The sequence below is a fragment of the Corvus hawaiiensis genome, chromosome 22 (assembly GCF_020740725.1).
Source record: "Corvus hawaiiensis isolate bCorHaw1 chromosome 22, bCorHaw1.pri.cur, whole genome shotgun sequence".
In the NCBI taxonomy this organism is placed as follows: domain Eukaryota; kingdom Metazoa; phylum Chordata; class Aves; order Passeriformes; family Corvidae; genus Corvus; species Corvus hawaiiensis.
In genome coordinates, this window is record NC_063234.1 from 8,347,902 (window position 1) to 8,375,689 (window position 27,788).

Consider the following 27,788-nt stretch of genomic DNA (forward strand, 5'->3'; position numbering starts at 1 on the left):
CATCAAAAAATGCAGTCAGGGCGGGGGAGGAAGCAAAGGCAACCCAAAATACAAGGAAATCATTCCGATCAACAGCCCCAGAGGCAGGTTGTGCCCATGCTCCTCACCAGGATTCTCTGTGAACGTCACTTCTTGGGGGAAAATAGAGGTTATTTTGTGATAGCAGTGGGACTTCAACCACTGCCAGTTTTCACCTCCTTACTCTCACCAGCGCAAACACTGCTCCAGCTAATGCTGGAGCCATCCAAAATCCTCTGATCCAACAGCACCCAAGTCCACACAGGGCTTTGACAATGGGGACAGGGGCACCACCAATACTCCAGGTTAGGACAGCATCCAGCAGTCCCCCTCCTCAGAAATTGTAACATGCAAACAGAACCATGGAATAGAATCCCAGAAACACTAACCTTGGAAAGCCCTCCAAGATCATAGAGTTCAACCATTAACCCAGCACTGCCAGGTCCACCCCTGAACCATGTTCCCAAGTGCCACATCCCCACACCTTGTGAACGCTTCCAGGGATGGCGACTCCAGCACCACCTTGGGGAAAACAACCTAAGCTGGAGGTTAATAAAAGACATCAAGGAATGCTCTTGTGATTGGATTTGAAATCTGGAAGCTGAACTGAGAGGAAAACTGCAGCTGCTTGAATGACCGTCCATGAGATACCCTCGTGCAGTGCAGCAGACACATGACAGACACAGGTCTGGACCCACTAAAATTGGCTTGAAAGCCTAACAAAGGCAGCAGAACAATTATAAAATTGTACCAGCTTGACAGTTTGGCAACAGCACACTTGGAGAGTATCCCATAGGAGCCTACCACTGATCTTCCAGGACCTCCTAAGGTTAGCCAAGACTAGCTTGGACTGGTGTTTGTTCCAGCAGAAGGAAAAGCACAGAGAGCCTTTCTCAGCAGCTACAGCAACGTTGGTGTTTCTACACCTTCCTCTTCCTACAACAAAGTATTTACAAATAAACTGAATTACAAGATACTGATTTTAATGTAAACAGGTAGTAAAGGAAGACAAACTTGCTGAATTTTTATGTTTTCTCAGTAATTTTTAACAAATCAATGAGGTAGGGACTGTCTAAGCTCATCACTCCTGGGGTGTCTGCCCCCACAGAGCCCAGCGTGCGGTTTGCTGTTTCTTAAATGGTCTGAGATGACTATGGAAGTAAATATCCTCCTTAAATCTACAGATTAAATTGTTCTCCTAAAAATGGATGCACAAAATTACATATTAATTTGCTAGAGCATCACTTTCTATTTTCCCTGAGTAGCAAGAGGCTAATTTTAGTTTTCCAGAAGCCTTAATCCTGTATTTTAAAGGAAGCAGGTAATGAAATACGAAATAAAACCTCAGTCTGGGATTCTTGCTTTTCTTTCTGAGATCTTTTACATCTTTTGGGTTTGCATCTTTTACAAGTTAGGGATTACCCTTTCCCCCATCCAAGTCCCTGGTTTCAGGTACTTAAGAAGCTGTGGCTGCCCCTGGATCCCTGGAAGTGTCCAAGGCCAGGCTGGACGGGGCTTGGAGCAACCTGAGATAGTGGAAGGAGTCCCTGTCCATGGCAGGGGTGGCTCTGGATGGGCTTTAAGACCCTTCCAAACCATTCCATGATTCTAGGCTGGAACAGGATGAGGAACTGAGCTTCCCTCTTGCACATTCCACAGCCTCCACAGCAGCCAGGCAGGGACCGCGTCGGCCTCCTGACCCAGATCCTTCCTTTAAGCACAGGGTGGCTGGAGCAGCTAATCCTCCCTAATCCCTTTTTTACAGGATTCTCTTCACTGCAGGAAGATCCCTTTAAAGGACACGAAGGCGAATCACGGAACCTCTGCTGGGTGTGAAACACTCAGGGGGGCCACTGGGCGCCCCGGGACAGAAACCAACCAAACATCCCAAGAGTGAATGATGGAGTCAACCCTTAGTCCTTGAAAATTTGGGACAAGCGGGTTCTTCAGCACCTCACTTCCCCATTACCTTCTTTGCCCCCAGCTGGTGTGAGCCGGGCACCCTGACAGGAGTTGGTACCTGCTCTGAAGGGACATGGGGGGACAGCAATTAACAGCGATGGCTTCAACGAGTGTTGGATCCAGCCCCGCCACATGGACCCTGCTCCAGGCTGCACCTGACCAAGCGACTTCTCCCCTCACAAACACATCACACATCACTCACTCCTAACTGGTTCACATCCAGAAGTCACTCACAGAATCATGGAATGGTTTGGGTTGGAAGGGACCTTTAACTCATCCCATGCCGTGGGTAGGAGCACCTTCCACTAGACCAGGTTGCTCGTGGCCTCAGTGTTGCTCCTCAGCTTACAAAAAAACTTTCATAAACATTTCAGAGTAGTGTTGGTCCAAGCTTCAGCACTTCCAATCACACCATGTTACTAAGGCAGTTACAAACCTCCACCATAACCTGCCAAAACCAGTTATTTGTGCAAAAACTGGATGTCCATGAACACCATTATTCTTCTTATCCAATTCCAGAGTTGTGCCTCGTGCTGAATTTGAAGAGCACATCTGCTTCTGCTCATTAATCTCATTTTCCATACAATCTGCCCCATTCCCCTGGGCACAGGACAGGGGTGGCAGGTGGGATTTACAGTCACCTTTTGCGCAGTTCCCTTCCTATTAGAGGTCTATGTCTTTCAAAGAAACTCCAATCCAAAAAACCCTCTTGAAATGATTTACAACAGAAACAGAATTTCATTCTTATGCCCCTTCCGAACTCTGCAGTTTGGGATCTTGCAGAGGCCACACGAGTAATGACCCTCATTTCTTGCAGTGCAGAGGATTCCTGTAAGAAGCTGCTTACAGGACAACCCCCAAATCTTTATGTCCAAATGTAGCTCTGCAATAGAGCATTCACCATTATTGATGAGGGAAAATTATTACAAGATTAGTTCATTGAAATAATTATTTCCAACTGTAGTTTGCTTTAAAATAATTCTACTGCTGGATTTATTTATTAAAAAACCCAAACCAACAACCCACCCAGTATAAGATGTCACAATAAATAAATAAATAAATATGATTTATGATTAATTTAGGTGGGTTTCAGTTCAATACCAGTACGATTTCCTTGATAAAGAGGTTTTACCAAAGCCTTGTCGTGAATTTTGAGCATCTCCAAATTCTCAGACGAACTTCATCCCACTTGGCCTCTTCCTCACCTCCTACCTCTGCCCTACAGCAAAACTTGTTCCTCAGATTCAGTTTTATTATTGGGGCTCACAGTGGAAGCCACATGATTTTCCATTCCCACTTTTGTAGCTGTGGGAAGAGAAAAAGAGCTCTGGAATGTGCAACCAAGGTCCAGATAATGCATGTGGGAAGGCATGGAAGGGGTAATTGAATTATTTTTCATCTTTATATAACTAAAAATTGGGGGTTCATCTGTGGGTTGTTCATATCTCAAACAATTTCTCCTCCCATCCCATGCACGATGTACAGGAACAACACGGCTCAGAGTCACCACAGGGTGGTTACAGACCCCAGACCTCTTCCCAAACCAGCCATGCTCTGAAAAACACGTATCTTTGGGAATGAGGATCCATAACCCATGTGGAATCCCACAGAGCACGTGCAAGGGAATAAAACGCCGAAGGGAAAAAGCAGCCCCTGGGTACTGAGGAGGGACTTGGAGGTTGGACTTGAAGATCTTGGAGGTCTTTCCCAACCTTCATGATTCTGTGATTTCACAGTGCTCTTCCTCACCTTAAATCAGGGGATTTTTGTAAAATCTGGACAAACTATACCAAATTCACCAAACAAAAAATGACTGTTTAATGCAAACCCAGGCCTTAAACGCGTGGTGCTGTTCCTTTGTGTAAGAAACCTCTGAGACCTTTCATGAATGAATTTGTCAAGGCCCTCCCATCATGTGCTTTTTCCATCCCAATTCATTTTTCTCTGGACTCCCTCTGAATCTGAAATCCGCCTGGGGCTTCAAATGGAAGCCTGAAAGGAACCCAGCTGAGAAATTTCTCTCCTTTCCCCAAAACATGAAATTTTCTCTCAAACTTGTGCATTCTCAAATCCTGGAACTGAGATACTCCCAGCCCTGTCTTCTATTCCTGTAACATAGCAAGGAGTGATATTTTTCCACACTGAAAAGCTATTTTGGGTCATTCTTCACAGTTACTTTTCTATTTTACATTAATTTAAATTTTTACAGTCATATTTTCCCCACAGGCATCTGCACTATAACATGGGAGGAAAGAATTGAAAAAAATAACCTTCTTTTAAAGGAATTCAGATATTTTTAAAGTGTTTTTTAAGTGTTGTACGGGGTATATGAAAGATAATATAAACTGAATTATTTATTATAAGTGTTTGTACATTTATGTTCACAGAATGGTTTGGGCTGGAAGGGCCCTTAAAGCTCACCTTGTTCCATGGGCAGGAACACCTCCCACTATTCCAGGTTGCTCCAAGCCCTGTCCAACCTGGCCTTGGGGACTCCCAGGGACGGGGCAGCCACAGCTGCTCTGGGAACCCTGTGCCAGGGCCTCCCCACCCTCAGGGAAGGATTTCTTCCGGATTTGTTCCTTTGGTTTTGCCTTTTTCACACAAACATTTATATACCATTTATTGAGAACAGCAGGAGCACAAAGCCTGCAGCTCGGGTTTGTTGATTCACTGCAGTCAACGCCACAAACCTCGGAATCTTCAACCCTTGTCAGAGCTGCATCCAACCATTCCAACTCACCTGGATGAGAATCCATGGCTCCCTGGCCACCAGACCACCCACGGCCACACCCGAGTCCTTCTGCCACTACAGCCACCTGAGCTGCTGCATTTCCGGGCCCAATGGGCACTTGGCAGCACTTTTACCCTTAATCCTGCCCAAAGCTCAGCTTAGCACCCCTGACAGCCGCAGCAGAGGAGGGATCACAAAACTCCTCTACAACCCAAAAAAGGGAAAGGCTAAATACCAGCATCATCACTGAATCATCATGGAATGGTTTGGATTGGGAGGAACTTTAATCATCCTCATCCCATTCCACCCCTGCCATGGGCAGGGACACCTTCCACTGTCCCAGGTTGCTCCAAGCCCTGCCCAGCCTGGCCTTGGGCACTTCCAGGGATCCAGGGGCAGCCACGGCTGCTCTGGGCAAGAGGTGCTCCAGCCCCCAGAGAGCCAGGGCCAAGAACCCCATCCCCAGTCACTCCTGCTAACAGAGAAGGAGAAAACCTTGCACAGCAGCTTATGTTTTTCTATAAGCAGCTTATGTTCCTGCATAAAATATACTGAATTTATCCCATCTACAGCTTTTCCTCCTGTTTTCCAAATAATTAAAAGAGCAGCTTAAAAGCAGGGTTTTTTGGCATCAAAAATATTTGCACTATCCCAACCAGAAAAGCAAAATATGACTTTCCCAGGGCTGTGCTGATTTAGCAAAGCTTATAAATAACCCTAAGCTTCCAGCTATTGCCATTGGAAAAAAAGAAATGAATAAAAGGAAAAGACTATTGTGTTCACAAATAAACATGGCTGTTTCTAAGCCAAATTTCTACAATAATCAATATTACACATTAGCAAACATCAAGCACAGCGAGCCAAGGGCACCTATCCCAAATATTCAATCTACTACCAAACATTTCTTCCTCTGTGCAGTAGAATGTTTCATGTGAAAACAAATCTTTCTCGATTATTTTTCTGATAAGAAGGTATTAGAAATGTGAAGCCACTAATACACAAAAAAATCAATCTTTGCGAGGCAGGGAAAAGGAAGGAGATGGAGTCACCAGAGTGAAAATATGGCCAAAACACTGTCATTGCAGCGATACTGTTAGGAAAACCCACTCTCAATATGCTAAATAAAACTAGAAACACTTAAAAATAGCAATGGACCCACAAGTCCTCCAAAGATTTCTTCTCTTCCTGCTGCCATGCAACAAAAAAGGTTCTTCATAAAATTATAGAATTATTAAGGGTGGAAAAGACCTCCAAGATCAAGTCCAATGTTTGACCAAAATCCCAATGCCCACCCAAGCCCTGTCCCCAGGTGCCACATCCACACCATCTTTTGAACAGTTCCAGGGATGCGACTCCACCACTGCCCTGGGCAGCCTGTGCCAATGTCTGACCACCCTTTCAATGAAGAGATTTTTCCAATATCCAACGTGAACCTCCCTTGGCACAACTTGAGGCTGTGTCCCCTTGTCCTGTCCCTTGTTTCCTGGGAGCAGAGCCTGACTTCCCCCTGGCTGCATCCTCCTGTCAGAGAGTTGTGGAGAGCCAGAAGGTCCCCCCTTCTTTTCCTACTCACATGCAACCAGAAGGGTCTTTTTGAGCACCATTTCTTTCACGAGGCAGAAAGAAGAGGCATTTTCCCCACTGCATCATTTGTGACTGCAGAGTTTCTAACTACATGGGGTTTTTGCACACCCACCTGGTCTCCGCGCGCGGTCCCAGCCCGGCAGATACTCACAGTGCTGTACACAGCCGAGACGGTCGGAGTGAAGATCCGATCCTCGAGGGGCTGCTGGACAGGACCTCGGGGGATTCTGCAACACAGCAAGTCAAGGAAAGCAGCGTGGAAGGCAGGGCTGTGTTCAGGGGCACACCCAGGGGCACCCCCGGGACCCTCCGACCCCTCGGGATCTCCCGTGGCTCCAAAGGCAGCTGTTCTCGCACACGCAACGAGGGAACCAACGCAAACTCGTCGCCGAATAATCCACAAAACCTTGGGCCTGTCAGGAGCATCCCCCACCTCTGCTTTTATTTGAAAGAGTAAGGGAAAAATCCCAGAAGCCACAAGGCCTCGGCATTCAGCGGGACAAACCCTGCGGATCAGCAGAGCACCGCCGGACAATGGCAGCTCCTGTTTTGCTAACCACGCAGGAATCCTGCTGGAATTGTTGCCTTGTTTGCCTCTCTTCACCCAGTGACTCCTTTCCTCACCCACCCACCAAAAGAAAGGGCTGTCAGAGGGATGGGAGGTTTTGAGGAGCTGCTGCAGGGTGACTTGAAGGCAAATTGCAAGAGTTTTCTTAATTGTAAAGGTATTGTGGAAATCCGGGGGAGGGTGGGAAGGGGAAAAAACTATGCACAAAAATAACCCACAACAGAATCTGGTTTACCTGTGGAATGAAACAGGGGGATGCAGGGATCCAAAAGAATAAAAAAGCCTGACTTGGGTAACACTGTGCAGCCTCACACAGACCTAGGCAATACCCAATGCCCATGGAAATTTTCCTAAATGCTGAAAAATTTTCCTAAATGCCACAATCAGATTTCACCTTCCTGCTGTTTACATTTTACACATCAAAATGTCATGGGACATGAGAACAGCTGGACTGACTGAGGCTCTTGCACACATGGAAAGACACAGACCTCACATGTTAACACAGTGGGATAACTCAAAAAGAAAATAAAGTCATGAAAACACTTCTTGGTTTTGTTCTAACAAGGAAAAACACATTGCTGAGTTAAATTCTGAGCCCAGATTAGTTTGAGTTGAAATTTCAAGAGACTCTTTGCACCCCAAGTTTGATCTCCAAATAAATGCTGCTGCCCAAAGCTTTGCAGGGACCAACATCAGTGACAGGACAGACCCTGCCAATGCTGACACAACTCGACAGCCCCCCCAAGCTCCACAATCCCAACTATTCCCCTTAAAATGCACCAAATGTTAAGGCTGAAGTAAGGACTATTCAGACACAACCTGCTCTGCCCCTGCCGACTGCTCACAGCACATCCCAGCTGGATCAGCTCCTCCTCCAGCAGTGGTGAGGCAAATTTACAGCATCAGAAACACAGAGACAGAATTAAATTTACACTCTCGCTCTACTCTGGCTCTGAACTCATCACTAAAAAGCTCCTGCTCACCAAACAGGCTCAGAAATTGCTCTAAAACTTCTAAGTTTTGTTATATATTCAATGTTTGAGCAGCAGACACAATAAAAAGCTGCTTGATGGGATTACACTGGGAAGAGCCCAGCCCTGACCTTAGCACCACCTTTGCAGGGAGGTCCTGGCCTGTCACCCTGGCAGGTGACAGGGGACAGCCCACGGCCAGCTCCAGGACAGGAGACCAGGAACAGGATCCGGCCCCGCTGGTGCCCAGGCTGGTGCCCATACACCCTGTGTCTCTTTTTGCCTTTTTTTTAACGAGGGCAGGAATTTGTTTGCAGGGTCTAAAGCTCATCTGCACTTTGCACATCTGCCAGCTCAGGCCTGAGTGGTGTCGTTCGATAAACAGAGAGGTTTTTAACAAACAGACAGGATTTAAAACCCTGACTCAGCCAAACAACAGCAAGATTTATCACAAACTTCAACAGAGCCACTCCCAGCCTTCATCCCAAGGATCTTGCACTCACCCCCGAGTTTTGGAAAATAACAACAAAAAAGCCAAAATCTGGGAGAGAAGGATTAAAAACACACTGGAAGATGGAATGAAAACTCCAATTTCCTGCTGTAGCACCATTCCCTCTCCCCCAGAACATCCCTATGACAGGGATGACAGCCCGAGGCCCGGGACGGAGCTGCCCCCCTTGTGTCACAGCTGAGATTTCCCATCTCCAGGCACTCTTGACAATTCATTGAAGCAATTGCTGCTTCAAAAGGGATCATTCCTGAGTTTGGAAAAACAGTTTCATCCTTGACAAGGTTGGGATTTATTTTCTTATTTTAGAACTTATATAAGTCAGGAGGAAATAATCGCCTTTGAGCAGAGCAACCGCTCTTTTTGCACCCAGGAAGAGCTGCCTGAAGGAAGGAGCAGTTCTAACGGATTTGCAGAGTTTGGAGTCACTGTTTAAGATCTCTCCTAGGAAGGGATGATTCTCATCAGATCCAAAAGAAACCTTTTTAAAATCCTTTTTTCCAAAGGACTTTACCTGGCCACAACACTGATAGGAACAAAATGCCTTAAATTCTAGTAAGCCTTAATGAAATAATGGTTGGAGAAATTGATTATTTCCAGCATCCAACTTGTGGCATCCATAGACTGACTCTCTGCAAGAAGCTGGGCAAGTGGAAAGGTTCCTGCTTCCCTGAGAGGAGCTGAGCAAGTGGAAAGGCTTCTGGTTCCCAGCAAGCCTCTTGGAGCTCGTTCCTGCTCCCCAGTGGAAACCACCACCTTCCCTCTCCCTGCCACAGGAGCCTGTCCTGGGGTAACAGCTGCTGTAACTGTGGGAGGAGCAAGCCAGGGTGACAGCAAAATTCATCATGACTTGTGCTAATGAGGCTCTTTTCCTAGGAATGGGTTAAGTGACAGCACGGATACTCCACCAAGGGAGATGAACGGGTCAGGGCAGGCAGGTGGGAAGCAGAACCTCATCCAGCAGCATCATCCCATCCCATCCACACCCACACCACCCCAGGGCACTCACTCATCTGCTCTCACACAGAGATTTTGGTGCCACCGGGGCTGCACATCCCCAAATGCAGCACAAGCCTTGGGATCGCTGCCCTCAGGTTCCTCAGCACACCCAGGCAAGTGCAGAAGTTGAAGTCCAGCCAGCCCAGCCCCACTGCAGCACTGGATTCACCACAGCCAGGAACGCCAGGATGCACTGAGTAACTCAGACAGCTGTTTAGTGTTACTACCCTGCCATGCTGAGATCAATCCAGGAGCATCCTGTGCCCTCCCTCTTCCTCCCCCCTCCTCCTCCCCTATATCCTTGCCACCCTCATCACCGACAAGTGCAACTATGCTCTGAAATGATCCAGGAGGGTGGGAAGGGAGAGGGAAGGGGGGAAAAGCAAAGATAATCCAAACCTCACACAGTTTTCAGAGCTCCTTCCACAGGGAGAAAAGATGAGGAGAGCAATGAAGCAGAAGAGCAGGAGCAAAGAGACCCTCTTGAATCCAAAGAGAACCTCTTAAAGTACCATCAAGGTGGTAAAGTGGAATTGCAGCCTCTGCTTTGCTCATGTCAGGCTGAATGACTCCTTAGAGCTCTCCCTGCTCCATCAGCATCATGCCAGGATCCAGGAGAAGGATGGCAACCCTGGCAGTACCAGCGCTGGATTCTCCTCGTCGCTGTTCAGGGCTCATTAACTCATGAAATATATATTCAAAATCTCACCTAAGTGAGACACTTCTGGCAGATTCATAAAGGCAGGCACAGATGCAGTGGGAGTTCCACCTAGTCCCCATCTGGCTGCAGCAGTGATTACAAGCTGGGGAATTTCGGGAGCTATTATAGACCCAGTGGGAGAAGGAATGCCAGCTGGAAACCAAACAGAATTTTTCTGGAAACCAAAAATCTCCCTAAAAAGAGGAGGATCTCTGTTAAGTAGAGAGCCACAGCCACACTCTGAGGAGAGGGGAATATGTGACTGCTCTGTAAAGCGATTAAGAAAAAAAAATCCAGCCTGGAGCTGCTGGAGCAATCAGTGACACTGCCAAATGCTGAGCAAAATGACAGCAGGAATTCCTTGCAGAAATCTCCTCCTTATATCACACTTCTCTGCTTGTTCCAATCATACTACAAAACTGCAATTCTACGAGATTTCTGTGTGCTGTTACAGCCATGAATGACCTGGGAACACACACCAAAATCAGCCCTTCAGCAGGAATTTGTACAGGTTTCTCTGCTCCACCGAGACTGGAGGCAGAAAGAAAGAACATTATTTCATTTTCTCCCAAAATGGATTCATTTTCCCTCAAATGGTGCTTCTCACCTAAGCTCATTTCAGCAACTAGCAACCATTTTACCCCAAGCATCACTGGCCTCTCCTCCCCTTCCAGCTCACAGCTCCGAGGAAGTGCTGTTTCCCAGGAGTAAGAACACCCGCGGTACCCACGGGCGCCTATGCAAACACCTCACACCAAACCATTCCAGAACTCCTGATTTTCATCCCTGCCCAGAAACGGAGCCAGTCTCCCACTGGCTTCCCCAGGGTTATATAATCCCCACACGTGTCCCTGCTTGTACCAAAACTGTGCATTAAAAAAGCCAAGGAAAAACCATCAAGCAAGATTACAGAAGGGCAAGAAACCACATCAAATTTGAGCATTTCTTTCAGCTTTTTGGAGCAAGGAATCTATAAAACCCCTCCAAGCATGCAGGGATGTGATGGCAGGGAGCTTTACAGGAGCGTGTTTCTCCTCTGCAGCCTCTTCTCTATTCACCATGCAATTAAAATGCAGGAGGTGAACATCCCAACAGCAGAAACATTTCATTGAGCCAGCTGGGAAACCGGACAGCTCTGAAAAGGTTCAAAGGGAAAAGCTCTGCCAGTCATAGCACCTGGAACTTCCCCGGCATCACCCCATCCTTCCCAGCTCCACTGTCCTCCACTCGTGGGGCGAAGCCTTTTGTTCTGCGTGCTCGGTCCTACCTGGCAGTGAGCTCTAGAGAGCTCCAGCAGCGAGATCCAGGGAGCTCCAGCAGTGAGAACCCAGAGAGCGCTGTCAGTGAGATCCCAGAAAGCTGTCAGTGAGATCCCAGAAAGCTGTCAGTGAGATCCTGGAGAGCTCTGGCAGTGAGATCCCGGAGAGCTGTCAGTGAGATCCCGGACAGCTCTGGCAGTGAGATCCCGGACAGCTCTGGCAGTGAGATCCCGGACAGCTCTGGCAGTGAGATCCCAGAGAGCTCTGGCAGTGAGATCCCAGAGAGCTCTGGCAGTGAGATCTTAGAGAGCTCTGGCTGTGAGCCGCGTCCTGTCCCGGCATCCATCAGCAAAGCCCACGGCCACATCCCATCACAGCCACATCCTATCACAGCCACATCCCATCACAGCCACATCCCATCACAGCCACATCCTATCACAGCCACATCCCATCACAGCCACATCCCATCACAGCCACATCCCATCCGTGCCACGCCAGGCTGGCTCCTGAGCTCTTCCTGCCCATCCCCGCGCAGGCAGAGCTTGAGCTCTTAAAGAGGCAGCACAAGAGGGGACTTAGCGAGCTCTCGGTGGGGTTTGGTACCCAAACACTTCAATGCCACTGAAATCTCACTGCTTCCCCGATTTTTGTGCTGTGCGTGCAGCGGAAAAGGGATGGGAGGCAGCATCATGCTCTTCTTAGCAAGTTGATAGGGGATAATAATCAAGCCAAGCTTATAAAGGAAAGGATAAGGGAAAAAGATGAACTCCCCCACAGCATGGAGTGGTTGGAAAGCTGCACGGCAATGAATGAGGAGCTCAGAAAGCATCAGTGCTCCCCATCAGAAGGAGAATTAAATCACAGCACAAACTCCTCAGCAGGAAATTTTGCAGCTTGTTTCCCCTCAGCTTTCATCTTGCTACTCCCAAATACAGCACCACGAACCCCTTTACCTAGCAACTACTTCAGCAATCAATTTTCCCTTCAAAACCGATTCCTCTTTCGACAGATCACATTTCAGAAGCCCGAGGAAGGAATGCTGGCAAAGCAAACTACAGCCTTTAAAAAACAAAACAATAACAAAATCCCAAAGCAAACTCCACCAAGTGACACATCACATGGGAAAAATTAAAATATATAAGATCAAAACAGTGTTGTCATCTCTCCATGCTGAAATATGACAACCAAACTGACTTCTTCCAAGGAAAAATAAAAGTCAGGTTACAAAGCAAGTAACTCCGAACTTAGAGAAAGGCAGGACTGATGTTGCCAGGGTGACCATAATTCAATCCTCCTGTGTATCTGCAGAATCCAGCCCCTAATTACAGAGGCCCACACTGATTTCCCCCATTCCCTGTCACCTACACGTTTTCAGCTCTTACAGGACTCGAGCACCCTGACCCTTCACAGCTGAGCCGCTCTTGCTCATAACAGATGACAGACAATTAATATTACAAAAATCAAGACCAACATAATTCAAGGACCTTGGAAAACATTTAAAGACCCCACCTAATAAAATGCTGACCCTCTCTAACCCTTTCCCTTCCTCCATCCAATGACATATGCCATCTCCCATCCTTGCAGAGATCATGTTTCTTTTCAGGGTGTGTTTGGGTGGGGTTTCTTGTCTGTTCAGGGGGTTTTTTTGCTGGTGGATTCCTGACAAGGGGATCAGCCCTTTTGGCTGAGTCTCAAAGGAATGAGGTGGCCTCTGTATGAAAAGAGTGCTTTTACTTCCGTTTTGTCAGCTGGATGCAACTGCTCTTGCACAACGTGATGGGATGTCAAAACAAAGCACAATTCCGAGCCCTGACTATACCACAGGTCAAGCCCCAATGGAGCACTGGTGTTTCAGTGCTCGGTGTTTATTGTTATTATACCAGGGAAAAATAAAATACAACTTTTTGCTGGCATGAGCACTCAGGAATGTATTAAGAGCTGCAGGTGAGGAATTCCTTAAAAGCCCACGGCAGCTTTACACCAATACTTAATTCTGATCTAAGGACTGTTTCTGGCAAGTCAAATGTTTTAAAAACAGAGGAACACAATAAAAAGTGTTTGCGAAGTGGCAAAAATGGGGTTCATGGTTTAAAAGTACTGAGATTTCTAAAAGAGCAGTACATCATTCCTGTGAAGAGAAGCAAACCTCCAGGGTCCACCACTTTCCAAACAACTTATCCCCAGAAGGATCCGATGGCAAAAGACATTAATAAGCTTGTTTCAACATTTTATGGCCCAGTATAAAGCTCCTTAGTGCCACATGTGTAGTCAATGTTCACAGCCCAACAGCCATTTATCAGACATATAAATTGAAAGTGGATCAATGAAGTGTTTGTACAAACAACCTCTTTAATCCTTCATGTATTTTGTGTATTAAACTGCATCACTGAATTCTCTTTTAAGTTCTTGTTTATGGGCTATTTTATACTTGGAACAAAACCTTACATAAGGTATTTATCTTCTCCTTTTGTACTAGAAATGCACCTACATAAATATTGTTGATGTTTCACCACTCCTTTATTGCCTCGTTCAAAATCTCCGACTGCAGGACCTGTTCTTTGCTCCCCAGATGAACTCTGAGATGATAACTGGAAGTTATCATCCTGTCCATCCCTCTGCATTAAGTGCTCCTCATTAAACCATCCTCCCCAAGCTCTGTCTGGATCCAAATGTTACAGTGAGGCTTTCCCTGCTTATCCCAGCTTATGCCATGCTCTAAATGAGCACTCTCTTCCTAACAAAATTTGCCTCGAAATACATCTTGAGCTTTTTACCTAATTATGTATCATTAATCTCAGCATCAGCTTCCAAATAATCCCAAACACTGCCTTTCCCTTCTGTCTGCCACACAATGTCCCCTGAGCTGTGCTTGCACGGAGCTGAATGGGAACAGGGAGAGTTTCCCAAAGAAAAGGGGCACACAAATCCCAATGAACCTCAATGCCTGTCAGAAGACAAGCTTTCCAGGGCCGAAAATTGCAGCTTGAAAGGAAAATGTGACCTTCAAATGCTCACTGAACAGCGTGCTGTCCCTCTCCTTCCCCCAGCATCCTGCTGCTATTCAGATTCCAGCTCCTCTCCCTTCGGGAGTCCCGACATGTTTTGGGAATCTGTGGATGTGGGCGTTGGCACGTTCGACAGCGCAGCCAAAGAGCCCACCTGGCACATCCCCAGCCCTTCTGCCCGAGCAGCCACTGCAGCAGCCACAGCCACAGCACACGTCCTGTTTGTACCCGAGCACGTCTCCGAATCCTCCAACTCACATCCTCTTAAATCTCCATTCCACAAAATATCCCAGGATCCCAGACTGATTTGGGTTCTGAGGGTCCTCAAAGCCCATCCAGTCCCACCCTGTGCCATGGGCAGGGACACCTTCCACTATCCCAGGATGCTCCAAGCCCCATCCAGCCTAGCCTTGGACACTTCCAGGGATCCAGGGGCAGCTACAGCTTCTCTGGGCACCCTGTGCCAGGGCCTCCCCACCCTCACAGGGAAGAGTTTCTGCCCAGTATCCCATCAATCCCTGCCCTCTGGCAGTGGGAGGCCATTCCTCTTTGTCCTGTCAGTATCTGTCTGTATAAAAAGCCCCTTTCCCCTCATCCTTTCCCTTCCGACTTTGGTCCACGTATGATAATCTCACAGTCAAGCCAAACGGGAATGCCAGAGGAAAGCTGGGGGCTAGGGGGAAGATAACAGAAAAAAAACCCTTTGTTGCAAATGATCTGTATTCCCAGCATCCCACTGATTCCATGATGCTTCCAAATACAGACCAGCAATATTGGGAGCACCAGCTGCAATAGTTCCACCTGCAGACAAGCACCTAATTAGCCAGAGCTCATTACTTCCAGGCTCAGTTTTGCATCTCTGAATTAACCAGCACTGAGACAGCTCACCCACAATAAATCACCCCAGACCTGGCCTCACCCCGCACGGCTCCTCCCGGCGCGGCTCCGGGGGCTGGCAAGACCTGGGCCCCAGCAAACGCCACAAACCCCAAATCAATCCTTCTGCCCAATACAAATGGGTTTCTAAGGGCAACCTGATTTTGTTAGTTCGTCTCTGTCTCCCTCCAGTGCAACCTCAGCATGGAGGCAAACTGGCTGTTTTCAGCTGAGACCTGGAAAGGTTGTTTGGGGTGGAAGAAACTGTGTCTAAACCCTGCTAATCCTGCTGGGATTTTCCTTGAAGCGGGGTGTTGGTGGGTGGGGGACGGGTCTGGAGGCGATGCACGGAATATTTCTGTAACTGTGAACTTTGAGGTGTATTTTTAACACTCCCAGAAGTGGGTTTTCACAGCACAGCCTGAATAAGGTTAAATCCAGGTTTGAACCAAGCTGTGAAATATTAGTAATTACCAAAAAAAAGCCACAGAGGCTCGCTGGGTCGTGCCTGTGCCAGCTCAAGTAACAAGGTGAACAGTGCGCCAGGAGAGCATCTCTTGCTCAGCTACAGACAACTTCTCACCAGCTGACTTGTCCTCTTCCCTCCATAAAACACCGGCCACTTCCAAATTTTTTCAATTCACATTTTATTCTCAAAATATATGGACTCTTCTAAGAGATGAAAAAGTCAATACATCTCATCAGCTCCCTTCAGCTGGAAATCATGGCATTGCCACGGAGAGGCAACGGCATCATGGGGAAAGTACCGATGTAGCCCTAAAATTCCACTTAATTTTAGGAGGGTTATTTATGATTGTACTTGCCCATGTTAATTGAAACTCCCATTAGGCTGCAGGAAACAGGCAACGCTCAGGAACCTGGAGCAGCCCTATTTGTCTTCCAACAGTCCCTCCTGCTCCGAGTGATTCCTCACGGATCTATAGCCAGAACTCCAGGCCAGGCACCTTATAAACAGCCCAAAATATTGAGGTGGGGAAAAAAGGCTTAACAAGGTGAGCCCTGGAGACTCCAGCTGAGTTCTGGAGAATCGACTCTAAGTTAGGGAGGACTCTGGTGGGCCAACAACCCACGGAGATATTCCAGATGAGGCCTGTACTCCAAAATGCACCCAAAGAATTGGAAGCAGAGCTGTGTTACGCCAGCAGCACGCACACCCAGCCAGCTCAGAACAGCTTGGCCCCAAAAACAGAGCCCAAAAGTCCCAGGCAGGGCAATGCCTGGAAGCTGGGCTCATGCCATGTGATAAAGGGCTATGTCTTCTAAAATTCCATTAAATGACTCCAGATCTCTGCTGGAGCTGTGCTGCTCTCAGCTTTCTGCCCAAGGAGAGAGCCAAGGTGTGGGAATGAAGGATTTTGGTGCTGCTGCTTTTTACATCCACATATTAAAGGCAAACCTGGTTTTTTGTTTGTCATCTTAAGGTCTACACCAAGACATCATTTCCTTATTTCTTAAAACAAGTACCAAGTGATCAAAACACAGGGCCAGAGTACTCAGAGTGTGTTTGTAAGGATCCTACAACATGTAAATGCACATTTACAGGTGATTCACAGGTATATAAAAGCAGGGAAAGAAAACCTGCCTCTCCCTGTTGTTGTTTCAGGAGACCTACACGTTCCCAGGCACCAGCCAAGTGTGGGAATAAATCACATCCAACATACCCTAGGGAAGGTATTTGTCACCCTGCTACCACAACTGGGGTGACTGTTCTTGGAGAACCCACTTCTAGCTGTCTGGGAAGTCTGTGGGTCAAGAAACCATTGAGGCTTCCAAAGCAGCAGGACAAGGATGGGAAAGGAAATCATAGAATGGTTTGGGTTGGAAGGGACCTTAAAGATCATCCAGTCCCACTCCATGCCACGGGCAGGGACACCTTCCACTATCCCAGGTTGCTCCGAGCCCCATCCAACCTGGCCTTGGACACTTCCAGGGATGGGGCAGCCACAGCTTCTCTGGGCAACCTGTGCCAGGGCCACACCACCCTCACAGGGAGGAATTTCTTCTATTTATCTAACCTAAATTTCTCCTCTTTCAGTTTGAACCCGTAACTCCTCATCCCATCACTACAGCTCCTGATGAAACCAGCTTTTAAGCTGTTCCCTCCTTACGACACAACTTCCCATCACTCAGTCCCTCCTCCCAGACCTTTCATTTTTGCTTTTAAAACTCCAAATCCGGCCCTAAGTTCCTATCAGGGGACGAGTTAATTGGGAAAGAAAGCATCTGCAGCAGCTGGATGCTCTCAGAGCTATCCCTGGGCAGCTCCTAGCAGAAAAGAGAGAACAGACAAGCCTCTGCTCTCAAGGCTCCTGAGGGCAAGGGTAAGCACCAACGGCACCTACAAGTCGTCAGGTGGCATCAGAGGAAAATTACTGTCAGGAAGGTGTAATCCAAAGGGCAGGATCCTGCAGGCATGGATGGAGAGGAGGTGGAGGATTAAGCTGTCACCTGGGGGAAGGCTGCCCCATAAAATGCTCCTGGTGTAGACTGCCTAAGCACATCCCTGCATAGGACTGCAGGGATGCAGTAACCCCAGAGCGCTGCTGAGGCAGATCTGAACATAACCTGGTGATCCTAAACATCAGAATCATGGAATCATTAAGGTTGGAAGAGTCCTCCAAGATGACGAGGTCCAACCACTAACCTGGCACTGCCGTGTTCACCACTAACCATGTCCCCAGGTGCCACATCCAAACGTTTTTTGAACACTTCCAGGACTGGGGACTCCACCACTGCCCAGAGCAGCCTGTGCCAGTGCCTGACCACCCTTTCAGTGAAGAGATTTTCCCAATATCGAACCTGAACCTCCCCTGGCTCAACTTGAAGCCACTTCCTCTCATCCTGTCCCTTGTTCGCTGGCAGGGGGTGGGACTGGATGAGATTTAAGGCCCCTCCCAGCCCAAACCATGTTTGGCTTCTATATAACCCAAGAACTTCATTCGAACACAAGAAACCTTCATGATTCCTGATGAAGAAGCTTTTCCAGACATCCTCACATTCCGAAATAATTAGCATTTTAGTGGCAGTTCACAAGCCCAAATAGCTCAGCTGCTTCTTTTAATTAGATTTTTATGCAGCTATTACACCCCTGCTATTCCCTGAAATGAGACAAAGCTCTGAAGCTCCCCTGCCACCCAAATACTTATTTTTGTGGCCCTGACAAAAATAAAATCCCTTAGTGTCAGCCAGCAGACTGCCTACCTCTACACCAACACCTCACCTTGCTGCCGCCCTTCCAACACAAAAAAAATCTCATCTGTCTATTCAAGTAAAATGAAAGTAAATAAATAATATTAATTATAATAATAACAACAACAATAATAATTTATCGTGCAAGTGACTTAAGTCACTGGCTGTTACTATTTTACATGGCTCTTACATTGCACATCTCATGCCTTCAAAACACAAGGGGCAATCCTGGATCAGAACCAGAAAAAGCTGGGAAAAAGCCCAAGTCCTCCATCCTGTAATTCCTCCATCAATCCATGCCTGGGTGGCCAGGTAGGGAAAGAAACAGAGACTTCAAAGGTGCTGCAAATAGATCTAAAAGATGATCTTCCCCTTGCACCCCCCACCTCCATGGAGTGTCCCTTAGAAACCTTCTGGAGCACTGTTAATTACAGGGACAAGGGGGAATAATTCCAGGTCATGGGGTAGCCCCAGTGTCCCTGGGAAAAGGGAAGAAAACAAAGGCATGGTTCCCTGAGGGCACAGTGCTTCCCTAGCCCCTGCCACAGGCACTGGGGTCAGCTTTCATGGGATCCCAAACCAAACCAGGCACCCAACATTGGCACCCACAGCTTCTGCCACCTCCCTCAGCAAGGAATAATGTTCCTCAGAATGGACTAAGGATCACAAGATTCCTTGGTGAACCAGCTCAGCCTGGTGATTCAAGAGAAAACTATTTTTTTTTCCTGGCTGGGTGAAGTTTTCCATGGATTCCATGAGCTGATTTAAATCACCAAAGGCTCACATGATCATCACTTCTGAGACCAGGGTAAAGACAGCCCAGTCAGCAAAGGCAGATCCACTCTTCCCACTGCAGCTCAGAGGGACATCTCTCATCCCAATATGAAACCACATCCATGAAAGCACCCCCAGAACATCCCAAAATCCACACTGTGAACCAGAGGCCCGTGCCTGTCTCAGCCGGGGCAGAACTCCCCATCCTGCTCTGTGGCTTTGCCTCTTTTGCATTCCAGCGGAGGGACTGGGTATGGCTACGCACCAGGCTCTTCCTACACACCATGCTCTTCCCTCCTTCCTCATGTTTCCACACCTCCACGACAGTCGTGCTGGAGCCAGGAGAACGGCCCCGAGGGGCCACAGTGGATTCTCAAGCTATGAGGAAGGAAGTAAAGCAATGGGCGTGTTCACACCAGCTGGAGTCACAAGGAGCCCTGTGATTCTCCAAGATTATTTTAGTCCTTCATGTGAGATGGTAGGGAGGTGAATCTTGGTAGGATGCGGCTCATTCCTGAGGGATGGAGTCTGTGTAGGTGAAGAGAAGTGGTGCAGAGCAAATGAGCAAGAACCAACACAGACACCACAAGGACCACTTGAGCCTCACGCCAATATGGGCCCCCCAGGACAGGACACAAAACTTGTCATGTATTTACTAAAGAAAAAATAAGGAAATATGTGGGAAAAGCAACACTTTATCTGAGAACAGATTTCCCTCTGCTTCCCTTCAACACTGAGATTGTTCTCTATGCTACTACCTGATTTGAAGGCTTCTAATTCTTTAATTAGCAATTCATTTCAGTGCCATTAGTTCATTAGCACACTGAAGCTTTCAGGAGATGTTTTACAGACCACCTTGAATATATCAGCTCTTGCCTTCCTTGGAAAGACACTTTGGGAAGGGCACCCTTCCACCCGGAGCTGTGTCCAGCAGCGCACGATCCCATCCTGTTCTATGGGATGGGTCCAAATCCTGCAGCTCCACCCCTACGAATGCTCCCAGTATCGTTTAAAAACAACACCCAACTGCTACGGTCACAAGCTGAGCTGCGATGGGTGTCTGGGATCTGTCCCTTTGGGATCTGTCCCTTCACAGCCCCCTGACCAAACACCACGTGCAGTATGACCCAAGCGGTGACCGTAATGCAGGAGGGTGTTTGGAAGGCAGAATTCCAAGGGAAGACAAGTTTATGCAGGGGTCAGGCTGCAATTTCACGTCATCTGCCAGGCGAGGGGCTTTAAATTATTCCTTTTTCTGGCTTAGGGATTAAGTGCTGTGGGAAAGGAGATCACCAGCACTGGGAACAGGGAGCAAGGAGAGATCACGAACAGAGTCCAGCCTGGAGCCCATGAATTATCCCCTACCCCTTAGTGTGGAACAGCATTTATAGGAAGTGACACTAAGTGGAGCATTGAGCACTAATTTACACCCAGGGAATCTTTTTAATGGACATAACAAGAAAAAGTAACAGTCAACACCGGAAAAAAGTAAAATCAAGGAATCTACTATTGAACTCTAGGCATGAAGTCTCGCAATTCAAGATATGGGGCATTCCCACCTGGCACAAGGAGCTACAGGACACATGTCTCCACGCAGGCAGTTCCCTCCAGCCATCTGAGGACTTCAAAGCAGAAGGGAGGGGAGGGAGGAGGTGACCATTTGCGTTTAACTATAAAGTTCTTTAGCAAAAATTCATTAAGGTTTTAGCCTAATGGAACTAGAGACAGAAGGCTGCAGTCCTCCCTCATCCCTGTACAATGAAACCAGGAGATAATTGTCATTTAGCCTTCTTCCATGCGAGAATTATGCCCGGAAGCTGCTGTACATCCACAGCATCAAACCTGTGGCTGCTCCCAAGCTCAAGTCCAACGTAAGTCCATATATAATCTACCTACATAAGTGACCAAGGAACAAGACTTTTAAAAACATCCCATAATACCACAGATATGTGGCTGCTACTCAGCCAGCTTCCTCTTTTTTGTGATAATTTCGTATGAAGGTCCTCAGAGGAAGCAATGATGGTACTGGAGGACAAACTGCTTGTTAAGGAAGGAGCTTCCAGCTCGTGCTACTTCAGCGCAGGAAGTTTTCTGGCACAGCTTGAGAAAGAGTAATTCAGCAGCAGCTTGTGCAACTGGCTGCACTCTGCTCTAAGCTGATGAAGTGATGGTGTTATCTGGGATCCCAAGCCCATGCCTTCCTTAGCTGAGGGGGTCCCTCGAGGTGGGAGGCAGCTTTGAGGTCCAGGATCCCAAGGAGCAGCTCACCAGCACTACCATGGGGTGCAGCTCTTGGGAAAGCTCCCAGGACAGGGGAGATCACACCAGGAGTTCCCTCACAGAGCCACAGGAACAGGGACAAAGATCACCAGGAAGCATTTTGGGGCATTTGTCCTCAGTGTAGCAAGGAACCATATCCATCACTAGAGGGGTCAGGCACACAGATATTTACGCCATCACTAGGAACCTCCATGCTGGAGGTGGAAGTTTTATGCCCGTTTTACTGGAGATACTAAAGCCTCTTAAATTCAGGAACAATTAAAAGCATCCTCATGCTGCACAGCAAAAAATACAGAGCAATGTAGATTTTTAAGCAGATTTAACTGAATACAATTTTCCTGGATGCCTGAAGTACCACATGTGGCTTTTCCAACAGTTATCACATCCCTATCTGCATAAAGAGCTCTTATTTCATAATCTTCCATAATGCTTTAAGATGAAAAGTATCCCGCCCTTCCCATTTCTCCTGAGTCATCTCACTTTTCGTGCTCCTCTATTTTCCCAGCAAACGCCAAGGTTACGACGCACTAAGATTCTCCTGGGCAAATGGTGTCATTTGATGGCACAAGAACTGAGAGGTGTAAGAGCCACTTATGCAACCGAGTGGCTTTAATGTAAGCCAGGAGTATCCGAGGTCAGCACTCACCTGGGCAGCACAAACACAGCCCTGATTTTCCAAGGGAGGAAAAGCTTCTCTGGATCAGACAGCAGCACAACACCCCCCCCATTTCCCGTGCAGTTATGCTGCTGCTACCAGTAAAGTAACTTTTCATTTCCCCAGACAGTGCTGAAATATAGTCCTTAAATATTGTACAGGAACAGCAACTCAGGAGCATTTCTAAGGTTTGCATCCAAGTTTGGACAAAGTCCTACCTGGATATTTGCATTATATCAAATAAAAGGGATGGATTTACAACTTTTCCACCTATGATTAGAACCCAATAATCCTTTAAAAAAATAAAATAGGGGCTTATCACGAATACCTGCAGCATTTTTGCCCCAATTCTGCCAGCAGAAGTTTCACTAACCATATCCTTGGATGGATGTGCAAGTCTGTACCTGTTATGTAACATCAGCTGATGTTTCCTGCAATTGGTGCTGAGTACAGGCACAGCCAGACTTGCATCCCTGAACACTCCAATCCCCCAAAATCATCACTTTTTTAGCAACAAATGATGAGAATGTAAAAAAAACCCCAAAAACCTAGCTCTCTCAAAGCCAGGCAAATTCACATTTAATCTAAAGCACTTTGGTTAAGTCTGTGTCCCTTTGGCTGAGTCTGTTTACTTAAAAAAGGAATTTTTAAGGACTCATACACAAGGAGTTTGCAAAACTGCAGAGATAACTGAATTCTCCTTAAGGAAAAAGAGATGCTGTAAAATTCCAAAGCATCCAAGCCCAGCTAACCCATGGAGCTCTTCAGAGACCATCCCCATTAATTAACGTGTGTTAAGCTGAGCTGTTCACAACTTCTCACACACGTTCACTAAATGGATTGACAATTCACTTACAGTAAATGCACGTGATTTCAAGATTTACTTAAGTAAAGGTCCGAATTTTTATAAACCACACGCACTACCTGTGGATTTGTGTGAGGTTTCTTAGGGTCATGGATCAGAGTTTGCTTGAGAAGTTGCTTCTCCAGTTAAGTGGAATATTAAGCATGCTGCCTCTCCATATTTTAAATATAACCAAGTGATTGTATCCACATCCTGTGATGTGTTCCTCCATATTTAAGGGCACAGAGCCAAGAGAAAGCATTTTGCAGGGTCAGCTATTTCATCAGCCATCCTCACTTTTACGTAACGCACTTTCTTCCCTTTCATCCCACGGGTTATTAATCTTTCCCCTATTACGATATAACCAACGGCGGTCTTGAAGGGGAAACCCAACTGGAAATCCCCAGAAGGAGCTCCAGATCTTGAATTCCAATTCATTTAATCACACTTGCCATAGCCTGAAGTACCTGGCCTTGGTTGCATAAAAAGGCTTTTTTTCCTCTTGCTGTTTAAGTGGACACTTCCATTTGGGTTGACTCACACCCAATGTGCCCAGAGACGCTCCTGAACCACCACGGTGACCCCATACAAGGCCTTCTGTAAAAATAAGAAATCAAAAAGCTTTTGGGAGGCCAAGTGAGGATCTGTGCACAGAGGAAGGACAGAGAAGGCTGTTTTCCAAGCACAAGTGGGTGCTCAGCCAGGTGGGTAAATGTAATCTTGATCTACACCTTGCAGTGACAGAGCCCCGTGGCAGCAGGAAGCACATTGTGGCTTGTAGGGCAGAGGGGAAAAGCCCACGTGGCACTACTTTAAGGACCATCTCTGTCACGGGTGGGGTCACAGAAACCGTCACAGGTGAGGTGAGGTGCTGCCATGGCACCTAAGGAAAAGCCAACACGTCTAAACACTGGCTGATATGTACCATGGCAAATCCCAAAGCAATCCATGCATGATCCCACAGACAGCAGGGAGTTACTTTCTGCTATTTACTAGAAAAAAAAATTCCCTGTTATCACAGAAAAAGGCGTCCTGAAAAAGAAAAATCCTTTAGGAATCTCCTCCTAATTGAAGGGATTGGGGCAGTGAAGCTTTGACTGTTATTGTTGCTTCCAGGGTTAAAAAACCCTCCACCTGAGGAAAGCCTCATCCCACTCAAACACACCCCACAGGCTTCATCCTCTCCTGTTTCCTTAACAGAAGAGCTGGTACACATCCAGGAAAGCAGGGGCTCTTGAATGGAAAAATCCGAGCACTTTTTAGGACCCTCTGAGTGGCGCTGGAAACCTGAGATGAGCTGAGCTATGGACACACCCACACGAGGTCGTTTACTGCACGGCAGGCGCAGAGTTGGGACCAGCAGCCAAGAGGAGAAAGAAACATTAAGGCACAGAACAGTGCTCAAGCAAAAACAGTTAAAATTTCACCATACAGCTCCTATGAAATAGTGAAGAATTAATTTTATTATGGATAAGCTGATTGCCACTTTGATTATTTTCATTTTATGTTGCTTGACCTGATCTGCTCCTTTGTAAAGAGTTGCTGAAATCTACACTGAACAATCAGCTTCCGCATGTCTTCCCAGCTCCTGAGTCTCTCATACTCTCGCTGCAGAAGAACAGGGACTCCCATGTGAGCAAAAGTTAATAGTAACAATAATAATCATCATCATCTCATTTTTTCCTTCAATAGCATTAATCCCCTTGGCTCTGGACATCAGAGGAAGAGCACTTGACTCCAGAACAGAGCTTCTGTTTCGTGACGTCTGTAAGAGTGTCAGAACCGGTCCATGAGTAACGACTGTGATGTGTCTGCCTGAGCCCAGCTGATCCCCACGGGAGTCAAGGTCCCACTTGGAGCTTCCATGCAGCCCTGGAGCACATCTGCTCCCCAGCTGCCAGCCAACCCCCGAAGCACAGTGACCAAGCGCATCTCCCAGACCCTATTTCAGGATTTTTGCAAGCCCAGGGACATCTCCTCTGTAACCTCCTGGAGGTGGAGCAGGAGGAACAAGGCATTTCGGAACTTCCCAAGACTGTCACAGCAAGAACAGTGAGAAACAAGGTTTGAAAACCAAGCTGAGCGAGCAGTTGGTTTGCTCCTCTTAAATTGCAGCTCCTGCCCTTTCTCCTCCTCCATCATGAACCAAGCGACAACCAAGGCTGGGTTGAACACCACCGCTGCTCCATCCAACTCACTCCAGTGTCCACACTGGAGTAGAGGATGCCCAAGTCAGCCTTCACATCCTGACCTAAGGAACTTTGGTCAAGGGCCTGGAGTGCCAGGACAAGGGGGAATGGCTTCCCACTGCCAGAAGGCAGGGATTGATGGGTTATTGGGAAGAAATCCTTCCCTGTGAGGGTGGGCAGGCCCTGGCACAGGGTGCCCAGAGAAGCTGCGGCTGCCCCTGGATCCCTGGAAGTGTCCAAGGCCAGGCTGGATGAGGCTTGGAGCAGCCTGGGACAGTGGAAGGTGTCCCTGCCCATGGGATGAGCTTCAAGGTCCCTTCCAACCCAAACCAGAATCCACTGCATTCTGCCCACTTCTGAAGCCTGATAATTTTTCACACTGCTCAGCCTCCCAGGATGAGGCGTCTACATTGATTTGGGAGCAACCCCACGGAACGTGGCAACGCTTTGCTGCCTGAATTAAAAGACTCAGCTCTGAGCCTGGCACTTAGATACTTTGCAGGGTGAGTAATGAGCAGCAACTAATGACTCTCTGCTCATCCCCACCGGCAGAAGAGGCCCTGGGATCCTGCCTTCCCCTCATGGCCTGGGGCCTCCCAGTCTCTGAATGAAGAACTCCCGACCCAGCCTGCGCCAGCTTCCGGGACTCAGGCTCTTCAATACCTCCTTTGAGGTCTGACAGCTGACTCGCTCTTTCTTTGGAGAGATGTGGGTGATGGTAGAGCATAAGAAATGGATTTTTATGGCATTTGGGAAGAGAAAAAAGAAACCTGGGGTTCTCATCCCCCCAAAAGCTTTTGAAAACCAGTAACTACTTAGTAAAAGGAACAAACAGCAGTGCCAGATATTCCTTATACACCTGAACTGTGGTTCCCTACCCCACTCCCTGCACTGATTTTGGCATGAGGTCACAACAAATCATCTGTATCCCCACAGAATAAATCTCCATGTACCTATTTCCAAGGAGGTTCAGACTTTCAAAGGAAAAAAACAACAATGTAAAGAGACCGTGATGAAATGAAACAGAACCGTGTGCATGAAAAGTACTGTGAAAATTAGTAAGAGGGTGTGAAAAAGCAAGTTCGTATTTATTTCCTAGGAGAAGAGCTGGAGCTGCAAACACACGGATGGGAGGGGAAATTAAGGAAGAGAAATGCAAGAACCTGAACAAAAAGGAGAGCTGATCCAATTCTTTCAAAGCCCAGCAGCTGGGTGCAAATGCAGCCACTCTCAGTACAAGCCCCACAGTAAAACAAAGGAGCAGCTCCTCTTCTCACCCTCTGACTCATCTCCTGCGTTCCATATCAGGGAAACAGAAATCCCCAAAATCAGCCCGAATAGGAAAGCGACCACTGCCCCAGCTCCAGTGGTGTTTTCATCACCACCCAAGTCAAACACACACATTTAATGTGCCGGGTTCTTCCACCCTGGGGGCCTCCGCGGGTGCGTTTGCCAGGTCAGCTGAGCCAGTATAAGAGGCACACAATTGGATTTTATGTTTTTGGATAGCAAAGGCTTAAGGGACTAAAACAGGGATTGTCCTTTCCCATGGCTGATGGAGGGACAAACTCATGTAGTTTAGAGGGTCAGCACCACACAAGTGTGGTCAAGACCCCTCCTAACTCAGCTACATCAATCCCCTCCCAGACATCCCGGAGCTGCTTCCCACCTCTGCACTCTGACAACACTCCCACTATAATTAATTATCTGATTTAAGAGTTTCAGGCTGACGGTTCTGCATTACAAAAATCTCTCTTTACTCAAATCTAATCAAACTGAGGCCGAGTGCTGGTGTTTTAAGTCTGGAAGTGCAGCCTCGTCTGTCTGAGCATGGCACATGCCTGTGGAAATCACCACAAATATGCAGCGCTCTAACATCAAAGACAGGAAAAGAGAAGTAAAAAGGGCACCCAAGGTCAAAGCCAATGCCAGGGCTGCTAAAACCAAGGCTTCTATTAGAAAAAACCTTCCTGAAAGACTTGCAGAAGAAGGTGGCAGATTTCCTCCCAACAGAAAGAAAACAAAGATCAGAAAACCTGCATTTCAGCAGCCAGAGCAAAGCCATCGGGTGGATTTGTGCCACAGGTGATGCTGAAACACGCTGTAGTTTGTGTGGCTTTGGGGGCAGGGGGCATTAGAAGAGCATTCCTCGCTTCAGTCAGGGTTAAGTGTGCCAAAACCTAGCTCATTTGGTCCAGTCCCGAGGTCCAAACCCTCTACCACTGAACCAAGAAGAGTTTCACTCACTGAAAACGCCAAGGAAACAACTTATTTTTACTTCGTTAGGTAAGTTTGAGCATAAATTTTAAAGAAACTATTAAGAAAGGACAATTTGAGTGTTGTCTCATGGACACATTCCACACTTTTTAAGCAAAGCAAAGGCCCCAAAGGCTTCAGATTCATTTCCCTTTTGATTTACAAGCCCCTACATTTATTAGCCTTCTGGACACGTGGTGAGGCTCATCCTTTGTACAGGAAATTGGAAGGAATTCAGACAAGGCTTTAGTTAAAGTTCACACTCCCCCTATTGGGCTCCACTGCCACACAGGGATTTTACCCCAGGCACTGACTTCCAAAGCTAAAAAAACCCCAAAAAACTAGAACCAGACCCTCTGACAAGAATAACAGAATTAAGCTGACGCTTACCAAAGC

At 47.3% G+C, this 27,788-nt stretch overlaps 1 protein-coding gene across 16 annotated transcripts in view; it reads right to left on the reverse strand.

The window, feature by feature from the left end:
• EIF4G3 (eukaryotic translation initiation factor 4 gamma 3) overlaps positions 1–27,788 on the reverse strand; it is a 141,768-nt gene that overhangs the window by 93,684 nt on the left and 20,296 nt on the right. For 14 of the 16 annotated variants that reach the window (XM_048326457.1, XM_048326451.1, XM_048326453.1 and 11 more), the window contains one exon: positions 6,450–6,525. The gene's annotated coding sequence lies outside the window, so the exon portion shown is untranslated. Of the gene's footprint in view, positions 1–6,449; positions 6,526–11,311; positions 11,694–27,788 lie in introns of those variants that run through there. The other 2 variants (XM_048326465.1, XM_048326461.1) reach the window with 2 other exon arrangements.